Genomic DNA, 13,776 nt, shown 5'->3' with positions numbered 1-13,776 from the left:
AAGTGCGAGAGTATCAGGAGAGGCACACGGCTCTCGAGGAGAGAGTGATTGCAACTGAGCGTCGGATCGTAGAGTTACAGGGCGCCTCGACTTCATCCTCTGGCCCACAGGAGACTACCTGCCGTGGGTAGGACATGTACTACTCATATCTTGTTTTTATATACAAGTAGGCGTTATTGCTACTCTTTCATGTAGACCTTCTTAAAGGTCAAATTTTCAAAAACTATGTACTAGCACTATAATATCAATGAAATGGGTATGCATTTTTATTTCATTGGATGTTGTTATTTGTTATGCAATTGTTTACTTATTGTAGTAAAATTTCATTTGTGAATTGCTTGCAAATTTCAATAACAACTAGACGTGATACATACACAAAACAAGGCATTTCATTGTGGAAATGTCTGATTCGTAACTTTTCTCGGAAACTTATAGTCCTTCCACGCTTAAACTTTATGGCAGAAGTATGCCGCCAAGGAAGTCAAACAGGCGCAAGAACAACACATAACCTCCCAACACATCAGCAGTATCATCACCGCCACCACCTCCCCAAATGGACTTTGCGGTGTTCCAGGCTGCCGCAACAGCTGTTGTGGCTGCCGATGTGGCCCAAATTAGCGGTAACAACGGAAACGGCAACGACAGCGGAAACGGGACTGGCAATTCCAATCATGATGACAACCAGGGGCACCAACAGGTGTGCTCCTACAAGGAGTTCATGAACTGCAAGCCCCGAACCTACCATGGTGACGACGGAGTCGTTACTCTAACAAGATGGTTTGAAAAGACTGGGTCCATCTTTGAAATTTGTGCATGTCCTGATGAGTTCAAGGTCAAATACGCTTCATGTACTTTTGCAGACTCAGCCTTGAAGTGGTGGAACGGCCACGTTAAAACTTCGACTCTAGCTGTTGCCAACGCAATGACTTGGGATGACTTGAAAGTGATGATGCTCACTGAATACTTCCCAAGAAGCGAGATGCAGAAGTTAGAACAAGGGTTGTGGGAACACTCCATGAAAGGCTCCGACATTGCCACTTACACTTCCCGATTCAACCAACTGGCAACTCTGTGCCCGGGAATGGTCACTCCTGAGGCCAAGAAAGTGGAGCGTTACATTTGGGGGATATCCCTCAAATCCAGGGATTAGCGCACACTCTTGTCGACCAGGGAGTTAGTCAAGGTATCATAACCCCCACGCCCGAGCAGCCAAAAGGAGGAGACAAAAAGAGGAAGTTTTGGAACAAAAAGAAAGGCCAACCCGCTCAAGACCCAACCAAGAAGCAACAAACTGTGGCTGTTCATGCTATCACCACCCCTACCGCCCCTGTCGCCCCTACTGCCCCTGCACCAGCCAAGCAATACGTTGGAACTCTTCCAAAGTGAGACAAGTGCAGCTACCACCACCATGGTGTCTGCCAAGATAGACAATGTACCAACTACAACAAGAAGGGACACACTACTCGTTACTACAGGGCACCCGCACAACAAACCATCCAGGCCGCAAACGCTGGGGTGAGCTGCGCCTGCTATGGTTGCGGTGAAACCGGGCATTTCAAGAGTGTCACAACTAGAAAATTTAGAGTCAAGAAGAGTCTAGATTATAACCATGTACAAATAAATTCATGATGTAACCTTGTTGCAATCGATTCTTAAAAATCAAAAAGGAAATCATTTATATAAGTACGTACATAAGCACATATTAAAAATCATGTCCATAACAAACATTTGGAAGTCAAGATATGTCAATGATTAAAACATGAATCAAAATGGGACCTTGCTTTGGATTTTCGGCCAAGGAATCCCATGACCGAAATCACCCTTTTATTGGGTGAAATAAAAACGAATACACAATAAAGGAAGGTGTAGGACCGAAATCTAATTGCAAAGAAGAACATCAAGGCCGAAAACTCCATGAAAAGCCCACTAAGGCCGCAATCACACTAGTGTGAAGTGTTAGGACCGAAATCACCAAGAGAATGGGGTGATTTCAGTCAAGCAAAGATGTTTTCAAAGGGCTTACGGCCAATTAAAGTGGTATCCAGTAGGGAGTTTTCTATTAGATTTGTTGTACGTCAAAGATTTACTTGGGAGAAGGGATTCAGCTTTACACCATTTTACCCAGCAAACAATTATGCAGAACATTCCATTGACCATCAAATATCAATACCCATTCTTTCCATTTAAGTCACGTCCAGAGAAACATTCCTACCATTCTCCAGCATTCATTCTTCTTTACCGCATTCCCTCTTAACACTTCATCTCCATACAACCAAAAATTCTCTCAAGAACAAGCTAAGTATTCTTCAACAATCATCATCTAAGTGGTCCTAGAAGTTTTGGTAAGTAATTTCGACAACCCCTAGTGTTATTACACATTATGTTGTTAACTTTCACCATATTCACACACATTTTTGTGTGCTAGCTTTTCCTAGAACACCAACCCTTTCAAGGAGTTCATCAAGAGCATCTTAGTGTTTAGGCTCCAAATCTCTTCACAACACTTCAAATCATCCACCAAACCAAACCAAACCAAGCTGAGCTTCATACCCCCATTTATTCTCGAGTTTTCATGCTTTTAGGGGGGGGAATACAAGTCCAAACATGTTTATCTTATGAATATGTGCTAGTTTCATCTTTATCATTTAAATGTAAAATAATATTTGCATAATATATGGTTAACACTATTTTATCTACACAAAAATCGTGTATATATATATATATATATATATATATATATATATATATATATATATATATATATGTTGATGTACAAAAATAAAACTCATTTTGTATTTAACAAACATCCACAAGGAAGAATATGTGTTGTATCAACTACAAGATTTTGGTGATTTTTACAAAAAATAGCTTTCTAGCAAAAATCGTTATATTTCTAGTCACAACTATTGTGACATCTCCATTTTCACGGCCAGAAAAGACCGATTTGTTTATGCTTTATTTAAAGAAAATCAGAGTGTCCTTTTGAAGAAAAGTATTGCGGAATTTGTTCCCAGAAAAACATGATAAATACGTTATCAAAGCATTTCCGAAGAAATGTATTTTTATTCATTTTAAAAATTTGGGATGTCATCGTCAATACAGAAACATAGGCATAAACAGAACTTATAGTCATTATCACTAGTGATTTATATCTCCTTAATCTCTCAGTGTAATGTAACTTCATATCGACACCTGTGATACAAATAAACTAAGTGGGTCAGGTTGGGAAACCTGATGAGTACATAGGGATTTCAATCCCACAATGTTGTACCATATATATATATATATATATATATATATATATATATATGTATATATATATATATATATATATATATATATATAAAATTTAGAACTCACGATATATATATATATATAATTTCACATCATATAAGCAATTTCATCCCACCCCGACGATCCTTACAACGATACGATCTATACTTTCGGATCTAAAAAATTTACAGTATTTCCTAATCCATACTCCTGGATCTGAAATTAACCTCTTTACCTAATCCATACTCCTGGATCTAAAATTCACCTCTTTACCTGATCCATACTCCCGGATCTAAAATTAACCTTTTTACCTGATCCGTACTCCTGGATCTAAAATTAAACTTTTTACCTGATCCATACTCCCGGATCTGAAATTAACCTCCTTACCTAATCCATACTCCCGGATCGGATATGTCTGATCCATACTCTCGAATCAATAATTATGTTCATTCCATACTCTCGGACTAGGGACAATTGACTATGTCTAATCAATGCTCTCGGATCAATGACAAATTTAATGTTTGACTCTCTGTGTATATCTCACTCGTTCTCATAAAGAGATACTACCCAATATTCCTCTTAATTAATTTAGGTTTACTCTGTATCCTAAATTATCGTATATTATCAGATATGCTTATAACACGTATTTCAGGCAATATCAAATATTTTACACACCAACAAACATTTAATACATTATTCAATACTTGTATTAAAATCATGTTCATGAAAGGGACTATGCACTCACTTGTTAAAGTGATGATTCCAAACTCGGGCGGCACTTCGCTTCTAACGATTCTATTTTCCTTCGATGAAACCTAGCATTATTATCGCTAAGTTTTAGTCTAATCTTTATTGCGACTAATTATTAGTCTAGATTCATCATTAACTCAAACTCTACTTCATGATCTATCAAGTAAGGATCAACCAGGCAGGACAGTTGGGAGGCAGGACCATTTCGACATATAGTTTTTCTGAAATCCAACAACCAAACCCAACGTGACCATTCTAGACACCTCTCCCGTAAGTAGTTCAATCAATATAACGAATTTAAATCACTGATAAGTCTTATTTATAGGTTCATAATAACGATATTATATTTATATATAAGCTATATTTAAAGTAGGGTAAGCGTATCCCACTTACATCGGGTTTTGCTAAAAACCGGGCTTTACGCGGGCAGAGCTTCTGAGCCGAAAGCTCTTCTTCTCAGAGCTTTCCGGCGCTCCGGGACTTGCTTCTAACACCTTGGAGGTGCTAGGGAAAAACCTTGAAGGTTTGGGGGTATTTGGGAGAAAAGAAGTGGAAAGTTGTGAAGAAAATGGGAGATTTGCGCCTCTATTTATAGGTTGAGTTCGGTACGAACGCAGCGCGTTCGTTACCATGTGTCGCCATCTTGTTCCAAGCCGTGGGTGTAACATCCCAAAATTTAAGGCTAAAAATTTTGTTTTGAATATAAGAAAAACACTTAAAAACTTTATTTCGAACATTGAAAACGTTTCGTTTAAAATAAATATCAGAGTCTAATCCCAAAGATCACATAATGCGGAATAATATGGGTGTATGCGCTGCGATCGTCCCGAGCTCCTTTTCTGAAAACTGAAGGTACCTGAACCCAAAACTGTAAACTGTAAGCACGAAGCTTAGTGAGTTCCCCCATCATACCACATACCATACAATCATATGACATACATACTGCCAGGCATATATGGGTGCCCGACCTACCCCTTCGGTCCTCTCGACCGGTGACCTTGCCTAGCATATCTGGGTGCTGGCCTACCCCTTCGGTCCTTTCGACTGGTCTCGGGGGATTATCTCACCCCTTACTACTACCACATATTATCATATAATCATAATATATCTAGCATAGCTGGGTACTAAACTACCCCCTTCGGCCCTATCGGCTGGTAACTTAGGGACTATCTCCCCCTACTGCTACGATCACATAACATCATAACATGCTAACACATAAACATATCAAGTAGCAGTAAAAATAGACAATTATCACAGAGACAATTGTCTAACATACACTCCTACTGGTGGGCCGGCATTGTGGCCGTAGACCCACCGCTACTAAAAGGTAACTCACCTCGATGTCGCGTAGTGTCTGCACAATCCTTGGTACGGAAATCCTCTCGTCCCAACTCCTCAATCCCTACACAACAACCCTCCTTGATTACTAATCCGTACCCAAAACCCTCCTTTATAAGGGTCAACTCAAGTCCAGGTCAAAATCAAAGTCAAAGTCAACTTTGGTCAAAGTCAACATCCAGTTGACTTGACTCGCCGAGTTGGTCCACCAACTCGTCGAGTCCCTATTCTTTCAAAATGATACAACCCCCCCCCCCCGACTCTACTCGTCGAGTCTAGCAAGAACTCGACGAGTTCACCTTCAACCATAACATCGGGACCATCTTCAACCGACTTTCCGAGTTCATCCTTGAACTCGTCGAGTTCATCTTCATCATATGAATTCGTCCAGTCTATGACTTGCCGATTTCAATGAACAACTCGTCGAGTCCGTCTTCATGGGTTGGGAGATTGCCTTGGACTCGCCGAGTTCATCCTTGATCTCATCGAGTACGATGATCTTCAAGTCCATAATGAACCCAACTGCCTCTGAGTCCTCTACCAACTCAACACACACCCGCTATCAAAAGGATTTTGGGCAAGAAAACGGCTTGACTCGCCGAGTCCTAAGAGCAACTCGTCGAGTCTTCCTAAGTCCAAATCTATTCAGACGATTTCAGTCGAGCACAAAGCATCCAGGACCCAGATTGTAATGCCCGTGTTTCTAGGCTAGGCATTAATATTGACATTATAGTCTAGGTTAACCTTTGTAACTCATTTTGAAGAAATGAAAAGGAATTATGTGAATATTATGTGAATTATGTGTTTTATGCTTAATTATTAGGGTTTAATTAATTAAGAATAAAAATGAGCGTCAAAATTAAATTTTAGATAAAGCCGATATCTATTAAGAAACTTGTAGTGGGCGTGACAAGGATTACGGATATATAAAGAATGCCAAAATCCGAGTTATAACGAAGAAGTTATGACCTGTCAAAGTTTCGCGACAAAATCGGCATGCGACCGAATGTCGTAAAAAGTGAGTTTTCGATAAACTACTTTTTGGTTTTAGTGATCTAAACGAAACTCGTAGTGTTCGTTAAACCGAGAGTAGGTATAAAAAGAACACCCAAATCTGACTTCGTATGAGGAAGTTATGATTTTTCGAAGTTTCAGCTTAGCAGTAGACAGCTAAAAACTCGAATTTTAGATCGAGTGATTTTTAGCCGACAGGACCTAAACGAGAATTGAAGGTCTCGTCATTAGTAGCACAACGATAAAAAGTCTGACGAAAACGGACGTCGGATGAAGAAGTTATGAATTTTTAACGGATTTCCTGTCCCGGTCTGTTAAAAATAATAATAATAAAATTAAAGTCAAAATTACCCGTCGAAGTCTAAACGAAAGTTGTAGAGCGTAATTTTACCTACGCCTGTATATAAAGAACGTCAAAAACGGAGCTCGTATGCGAAAGTTATGGATTTTAGAAGTTTTGGCGCGAAAACCGAGAAATTTCGCATAGGTGGCTTCGGCCACGTCACCTTCGCTTAGAGCATGCCACGTGTCCGAAATACTGCTGAGTCATCCGAGCTGCTGAGTCATCCGATCTCGTGAGTCAGCTGAAGTGGTCCAATGCCTGTCCGACGCGTGTCCTCTTTCACGTGACTGAGCCCTCGCATGAAGCCACGGATACCCCCTACTTCGGACCTAGACCTCGGTCCAATCAGGAGAGGAAAGCGAGGCCTTCGCACGCGCAGCCCATGTGCGAGCACCTGCGCACCCTCGCCTGCGGACCCCACCTCCTGAACCGACTTCGGACCCTATAAATAGAAGGGGTATGCGAGCCTTCCCGGTTAGTTTTGGAATTTTGCCATATTTAGCCCCTTTCTTCATATTTTCTTCATCTTAACATTCCCCAAAGCCCCGGTATCGATTATAACCCCCGGAATACGCCACGAAGAGCCCGAGAAGCCCGTAAAATTTATCTTTTCGGTTTCGAAGCCCGACCCTCGCAGAGCCCGGTTTCTGAATAAAACTCCCGGTTTTATTAGAAACGAACGTTTTAGGAAACGAATTGCTGCCCGATTTTCATCAAAACATGTGAGTGTATAGTCACTTTCATTTTACAAATAGATATGAAGTATTTACCTTAAAATATGTGCTATGTGTAAATATATTAATTGTTTATTTGAGGTTACTGTTGAGTTGATGTTTTATAAAGTTTTAAACTATATATATATATATATATATATATATATATATATATATATATATATATATATATATATATATATATATATATATATATATTATCTACAAATATGTTGGGTAGAACATGGGTAGATAGTTGGTGTGTGATGAAATAAAGTGATGAGAGGCCTCGATGTGATTTGTGATTCAGTCATCTAGCGGAGTTTGGATGACGACCACGGACTTTCTAGACAGTCCTCCAGTGGGAAACATTAGCAGGCCCGCAACCTGTAGGTGTTAATGAACTTAGGTGTTTATTCACTGTACTCCATCCCCCTCGTGGTTGCCTTTAGGACATGTATGGCTGAGGAAACCCCTTAACAGTAGTGTCCATCCCGATGATATTCTTTAGGCTAGGTCCCTTGTGAAAAGTGTTTATGGACATAAAGTGAGGATAACAGGAACGGGTAATCAGGGTTATTGTTGATTGGTGAACTTAATAAGTTTATTATTATTGTGGGTTGAAAACCCTATATGCTCACCAGGCTCCCAAGCCTGACCCACTCAGCTTTTTATGTTACAGGTAGTGGACCCCGAACATAGTCGGAGGACGATGAGAGATTTTTTGATTATAGGCCAGTAGTTGTATATAACTGTTGAAAGGCATATAATGACTTGTTTATGCTTTTGGTCTGTATCGGTACATGACATCCCGAAGTTTTGATATGAAATGAAATTATATATTTCTTAAAGAAAGGTTTTGACAAACTTTTATCATATTTTGTTTTGGGGACCAATTCCGCAACATCTTTTATATAGATTTCTTTGATTTGATTTTAAAAAGCATAAATTAAATCGGTCTTTTCTGGCCGAGGAATTAGGGGATGTCACAGTTGGTATCTGAGCATTAGTTTAAGCGAACTAAGAAATTGTAGGATTTCTAGACTTAAACTTAGAATGCTAAGTGTTGATTGTGAGATGAGTGTCTACCATATTTTAGACACGAGCACTAGTTTATTTTAGGAAAGATGCCTAAAATGCCCTTATGTGCTAAATGCTATGTGTTTGCCATGTGTGCCATTATTTGTTCGGATCTATGGTCTGTTGCCGACCGGATCTGGAAACCTTATGTGTGTAGGATTCTAAGCGTATGATTACGAGATTAGAACTAACATGTAAACGTTTCGGAGTGATAAGGGAATTGAAATGTCTAACAAGGATAAAGACCTAAATTCGCCTTATTCGGTATATAGATTGTAATGGCAAGAACTCGTAGTGGAGCTGCAAATACAAACGGAAACAGGGATCAACAGCCTCAACCTCGAGTAGTTGAGCAAGTACCTGTTGTAGGAGCTGCACCTGAGCCAATGACGATGGCTGAGGTACAAGCAATGATGCAGATGATGTTAGATCGCCAGATGGAGGAGACAAGGCGATTACTACAACAACATAGGGAAGAGACTACGATACCTGTTGAACAGCCCGTATTGAATGAAGGGCAATCAGTAGGAGGGAACTACAGTGGGACTCTTGGTCAAGCCAACCCACCGATAGTTAGAGAAAACAACCAAGATGGAGGAGTTGATGGACGCGGATGCAAATACAAAGATTTCTTGGCATCTAAACCGCCGTGTCTATCTGGAAGTCCGACACCGGTGGAAGTCATGAATTGGATCTCCGAAATGGAGACGATGTTTGAAAGTTGTGAGTGCAGCGACAAACAAAAGACCGCACTTGTAATTCCTCTGTTAAAGTCTGGTGTGTTGAACTGGTGGAAGTTACTAGCTAATTCGATGCCCAAGGGAGAAGCTAGTAAGATGTCTTGGGAAGACTTTCTGCTACAACTGAAACTGCAATACTGCTCTGAGCAGGATCTTCTGGAAATTAATAATGAGTTCCATAATTTAAAGAAGGGAAAGATGAGCGTTACTGAATACGCTGCTAGTTTTGCTGAAAAGATGAAGCTTGTTCCTTACCTTGTTCCAACTGAACTCTGTAAGGTCAACAAGTTTGCCCTCGGATTACCAGCGGACTTTGGTCTGATGGTTAAGCAAGCAACCACTTTGAAAGTCGCCATCTGGGCTGCTAAGAATGTTGAGGTTCAGATCAAAGAGAAGGGTCTGGAGAGGGCAGAAGTTGGTGAAAAGAGAAAATTTGAAGGAACTTCAGGTTCCAAAAAGAAAAGAAAATTTTCGAAGTCTAAGAAGTTTGGAGGAGGAGGAGGTGAAGTGAAATGGTGTGAGAAGTGCAAGAAAAAGCACTCTGGGAAATGTAGCGAGGGGGTGACTTGCTACAAATGTGGAAAGACTGGGCATTATGCCAACGTGTGTCCATCCGACAAGAGGGTATGTTTTGAGTGCCGTGAAGAAGGGCATGTTTTTAAAGACTGTCCAAAGAGGAAGGATGCAGCAAAGCCCAATCTACCACCAAATCCGAAGGCGAGAGCCTTTCAGATGACACTTGAAGCTGCGAAAGAAGAAGCCGATGTCACTTCTGGTACCTTTCTCGTAAACGAATTGCCTGCCTAAATTTTGTTTGATTCTGGAGCCAATTACTCCTTTATATCGCATGAATTTGGTAGAAAACTAGCTTTGCCGGTTGATAGACTAGTTAATGCTTTATTAGTCGAAATTGCTAGTGGCAAGTTTGTACCTGTTAGCCATCGTATGAAAAACATCATCATTGACTTGGATGGGAATAAGTTCCACGAGAAATTATTGCCTATCGAGTTAAATGGTTTCGACATAGTTTTAGAAATGGATTAGCTTAGCGCCAATGATGTTGAGATATTATGTAGGAAGAAGATAGTAAAAGTAAACCCGCCAGGGAAAGAGTCATTTATGGTGTACGGAGACAAACGCAGAGTAAATTCTGGAATCATTTCCCTAATGAAAGCCAGAAAGTGTTTGGCCAAGGGGTGTACATCATATTTAGCGTTCGTGATCGATGCTAAGAAGGAAAAGAAGGAGGTGCAGGATATTCCGGTGGTGTGTGATTATCCGGAAGTGTTGCCCGAAGATCTTCCTGGATTGCCCCTTGATCGACAAGTAGAATTTCGTATCGACTTGTTACCAGGAACGACGCCGATAGCAAAAGCACCGTATCGATTAGCGCCAACAGAGATGAAAGAACTTATGACACAACTTCAGGAGTTATTGGACAAAGGTTTCATTCGACCTAGTTCGTCACCCTGGGGAGCCCCTGTGTTGTTTGTAAAGAAGAAAGACGGGAGCATGAGAATGTGCATCGATTACAGAGAGCTAAATAAAGCGACGATAAAGAACAAGTACCCGTTGCCGAGGATCGATGACCTGTTCGACCAGTTGCAAGGATCGAACTATTTCTAGAAGATCGATCTTAGGTCAGGATACCATCAACTGAAGGTGAGAGAGGAGGATATCGAGCAGACTGCGTTCAGAACAAGATATGGACACTATGAATTTTTTGTTATGTCGTTCGGATTAACCAATGCCCCAGCAGCTTTCATGGATTTGATGAACAGGGTTTGTAAACCATACCTTGATAAATCTGTGATAGTATTCATAGACGATATCTTGATCTATTCGAAAAGCAAGCAGGAGCATGACAAGCATCTGCGTGAAGTGCTAGAAGTTTTGAAAAAGGAGAAGCTGTATGCCAAGTTCTCCAAATGTGAATTTTGGATTCAAGAAGTCCAATTTTTAGGTCATGTGGTTAACCAAGAAGGAATAATGGTTGACCCAGCAAAGATTGAAGTTGTGATGAAGTGGGAACAACCAAAAAGTCCTACGGAGATTCGAAGCTTTTTAGGATTAGCCGGATATTATCGCCGATTTATCCAAGGCTTTTCTTCGATTGCTACTCCATTAACAGCTTTGACCCACAGAGGAGCTACTTATGCTTGGAATGAAAAGCATAAGGAAGCCTTTGAAAAGTTAAAGAAGAGATTGTGTGAAGCACCGGTTCTTTCGTTACCTGAAAGAGTTGATGACTTCGCAGTCTATAGTGATGCCTCTGGAGTTGGGTTAGGATGTGTTCTGACCCAAAGGGATAAAGTGATAGCGTATGCATCGAGGCAGTTGAAAGAGCATGAAAAGAACTACCCCACTCATGATCTGGAGTTAGCAGCGGTAGTGTTCGCCTTAAAGATATGGAGGCATTATCTTTATGGTACTAAGTGTAAACTTTTCACTGATCATAAGAGTCTTCAATATCTCTTTAATCAGAAGGAATTGAACATGAGGCAGCGGCGCTGGCTGGAACTACTCAAGGACTACGACTGTGAGATACTTTACCACCCTGGTAAAGCAAATGTTGTTGCTGATGCTCTCAGTCGGAAGGTAAATCTTGAAAAGAGAAGGCCAAGAGCGTTGAGAATTGAAGTTGTCTCAATAATTGTGGAAAGTATAAAGAAAACTCAGGAGGAAGCTTTAGAAAAGAATGACCGAAAGGAGGAACGTTTGGGAAAAACGTTGGTGTTTGATACAAACGGTCAGGGATTGAAGGTATTCAAAGATAGGATTTGGGTACCTAGGACGGGAGGAGTAAGAGGTCTTCTGATGGAAGAAGCTCACAAAACCATGTACTCGATTCATCCCGGCAGTACGAAAATGTATAGGGATCTAAAACCCTATTACTGGTGGCCGACGATGAAGCTCGATGTTGCTAAGTATGTGGCCGAGTGTGTAACTTGTGCTAGGGTTAAGGCACAACATCAGAAACCGTATGGGAGTTTAGAACCTTTACCTGTACCCATGGGTAAATGGGAGGACATTACCATGGATTTTGTGACTAAACTGTCCAGAACAAGGAACGGTCATGACATGATTTGGGTGGTCGTTGATCGCTTCACTAAGAGTGTGCATTTCATAGCCGATAACGAGAAATGGTCTATGGATAAACTTGCGAATTCTTACATGAAGGAAATTGTGAGGCTACACGGTGTTCCGTTAACGATTGTATCCGATCGTGACAGCCGTTTTACCTCAAGGTTTTGGAGAAGTCTACAAGAGGAATTTGGTACCAAGTTGTGTTTGAGTACAGCTTACCATCCTCAAACCGATGGTCAGAGAGAACGAACGATTCAAACATTGGAGGATATGCTGAGAGCATGTACCCTAGAATTCCAAGGTAATTGGGATGAACATTTACCTCTAGTAGAATTTTCCTATAATAATAGTTTCCACTCGAGCATCAAGATGGCACCTTATCACGCTTTGTATGGGGAAAAGTGTCGAACGCCATCATGATGGCTGGAAGCTGGGGAAAAGCAGTTTATGGGACCTGAGATAGTCCATCAGACTACTGAAAAGTTGAAAGTGATAAGGGAAAGGATGTTAGCTGCTCAAGATCGACAAAAGAGTTATGCTGACAAGAAAAGACAACTGATATCCTTCGAAGTTGGAGATTCGGTTTTACTTAAATTCTCGCCGTGGAAGGGACTTATAAGATTTGGTAAAAGAGGAAAGTTGAGTCCAAGGTTTATTGGACCATTTAAAGTTCTTCAGAGGATCGGGAATCAAGCTTACAAGCTAGAATTACCGGAAGAACTGGAGGGTATTCATAATACCTTTCATGTGTGCTATTTGAAAAAGTTCACGGGAGATGTGCCCGACATAATTCCGATTTCCGAGTTAAGGTTGGATGAAAACAAGAGGTTGATCGAAGAACCTGAGGCAATCGTTGTCCGTAAGACTAAGAAGTTGCGACGCAAGATGGTCGATTTAGTGCTTGTGCGTTGGAAACATACTAATGGGCCAAATCTCACTTGGGAAACGGAGAGTGACATGATGAGTCGCTACCCGCATTTGTTTGCTGATGTGTGATTCCGGGGACAGAATCATCCTAAGGGGGAGAGAATTGTAATGTCCGTGTTTCTAGGCTAGGCATTAATATTGACATTATAGTCTAGGTTAACCTTTGTAACTCATTTTGAAGAAATGAAAAGGAATTATGTGAATATTATGTGAATTATGTGTTTTATGCTTAATTATTAGGGTTTAATTAATTAAGAATAAAAATGAGCGTCAAAATTAAATTTTAGATAAAGCCGATATCTATTAAGAAACTTGTAGTGGGCGTGACAAGGATTATGAATATATAAATAATGCCGAAATCCGAGCTATAACGAAGAAGTTATGACCTGTCAAAGTTTCGCGACAAAACCGGCACGGGGCCGAATGTCGTAAAAAGTGAGTTTTTGATAAACTACTTTTTGGTTTTAGTGATCTAAACGAAACTCGTAGTGTTCGTTAAACCGAGAGTAGG

The sequence above is a fragment of the Lactuca virosa genome, chromosome 8 (genome assembly GCF_052849685.1).
Source record: "Lactuca virosa cultivar CGN04683 chromosome 8, Lactuca_virosa_CGN04683_v6, whole genome shotgun sequence".
Classification (NCBI taxonomy): domain Eukaryota; kingdom Viridiplantae; phylum Streptophyta; class Magnoliopsida; order Asterales; family Asteraceae; genus Lactuca; species Lactuca virosa.
The sequence above is the reverse complement of the archived record's forward strand: the minus strand, read 5'-3'. Positions refer to the sequence as shown.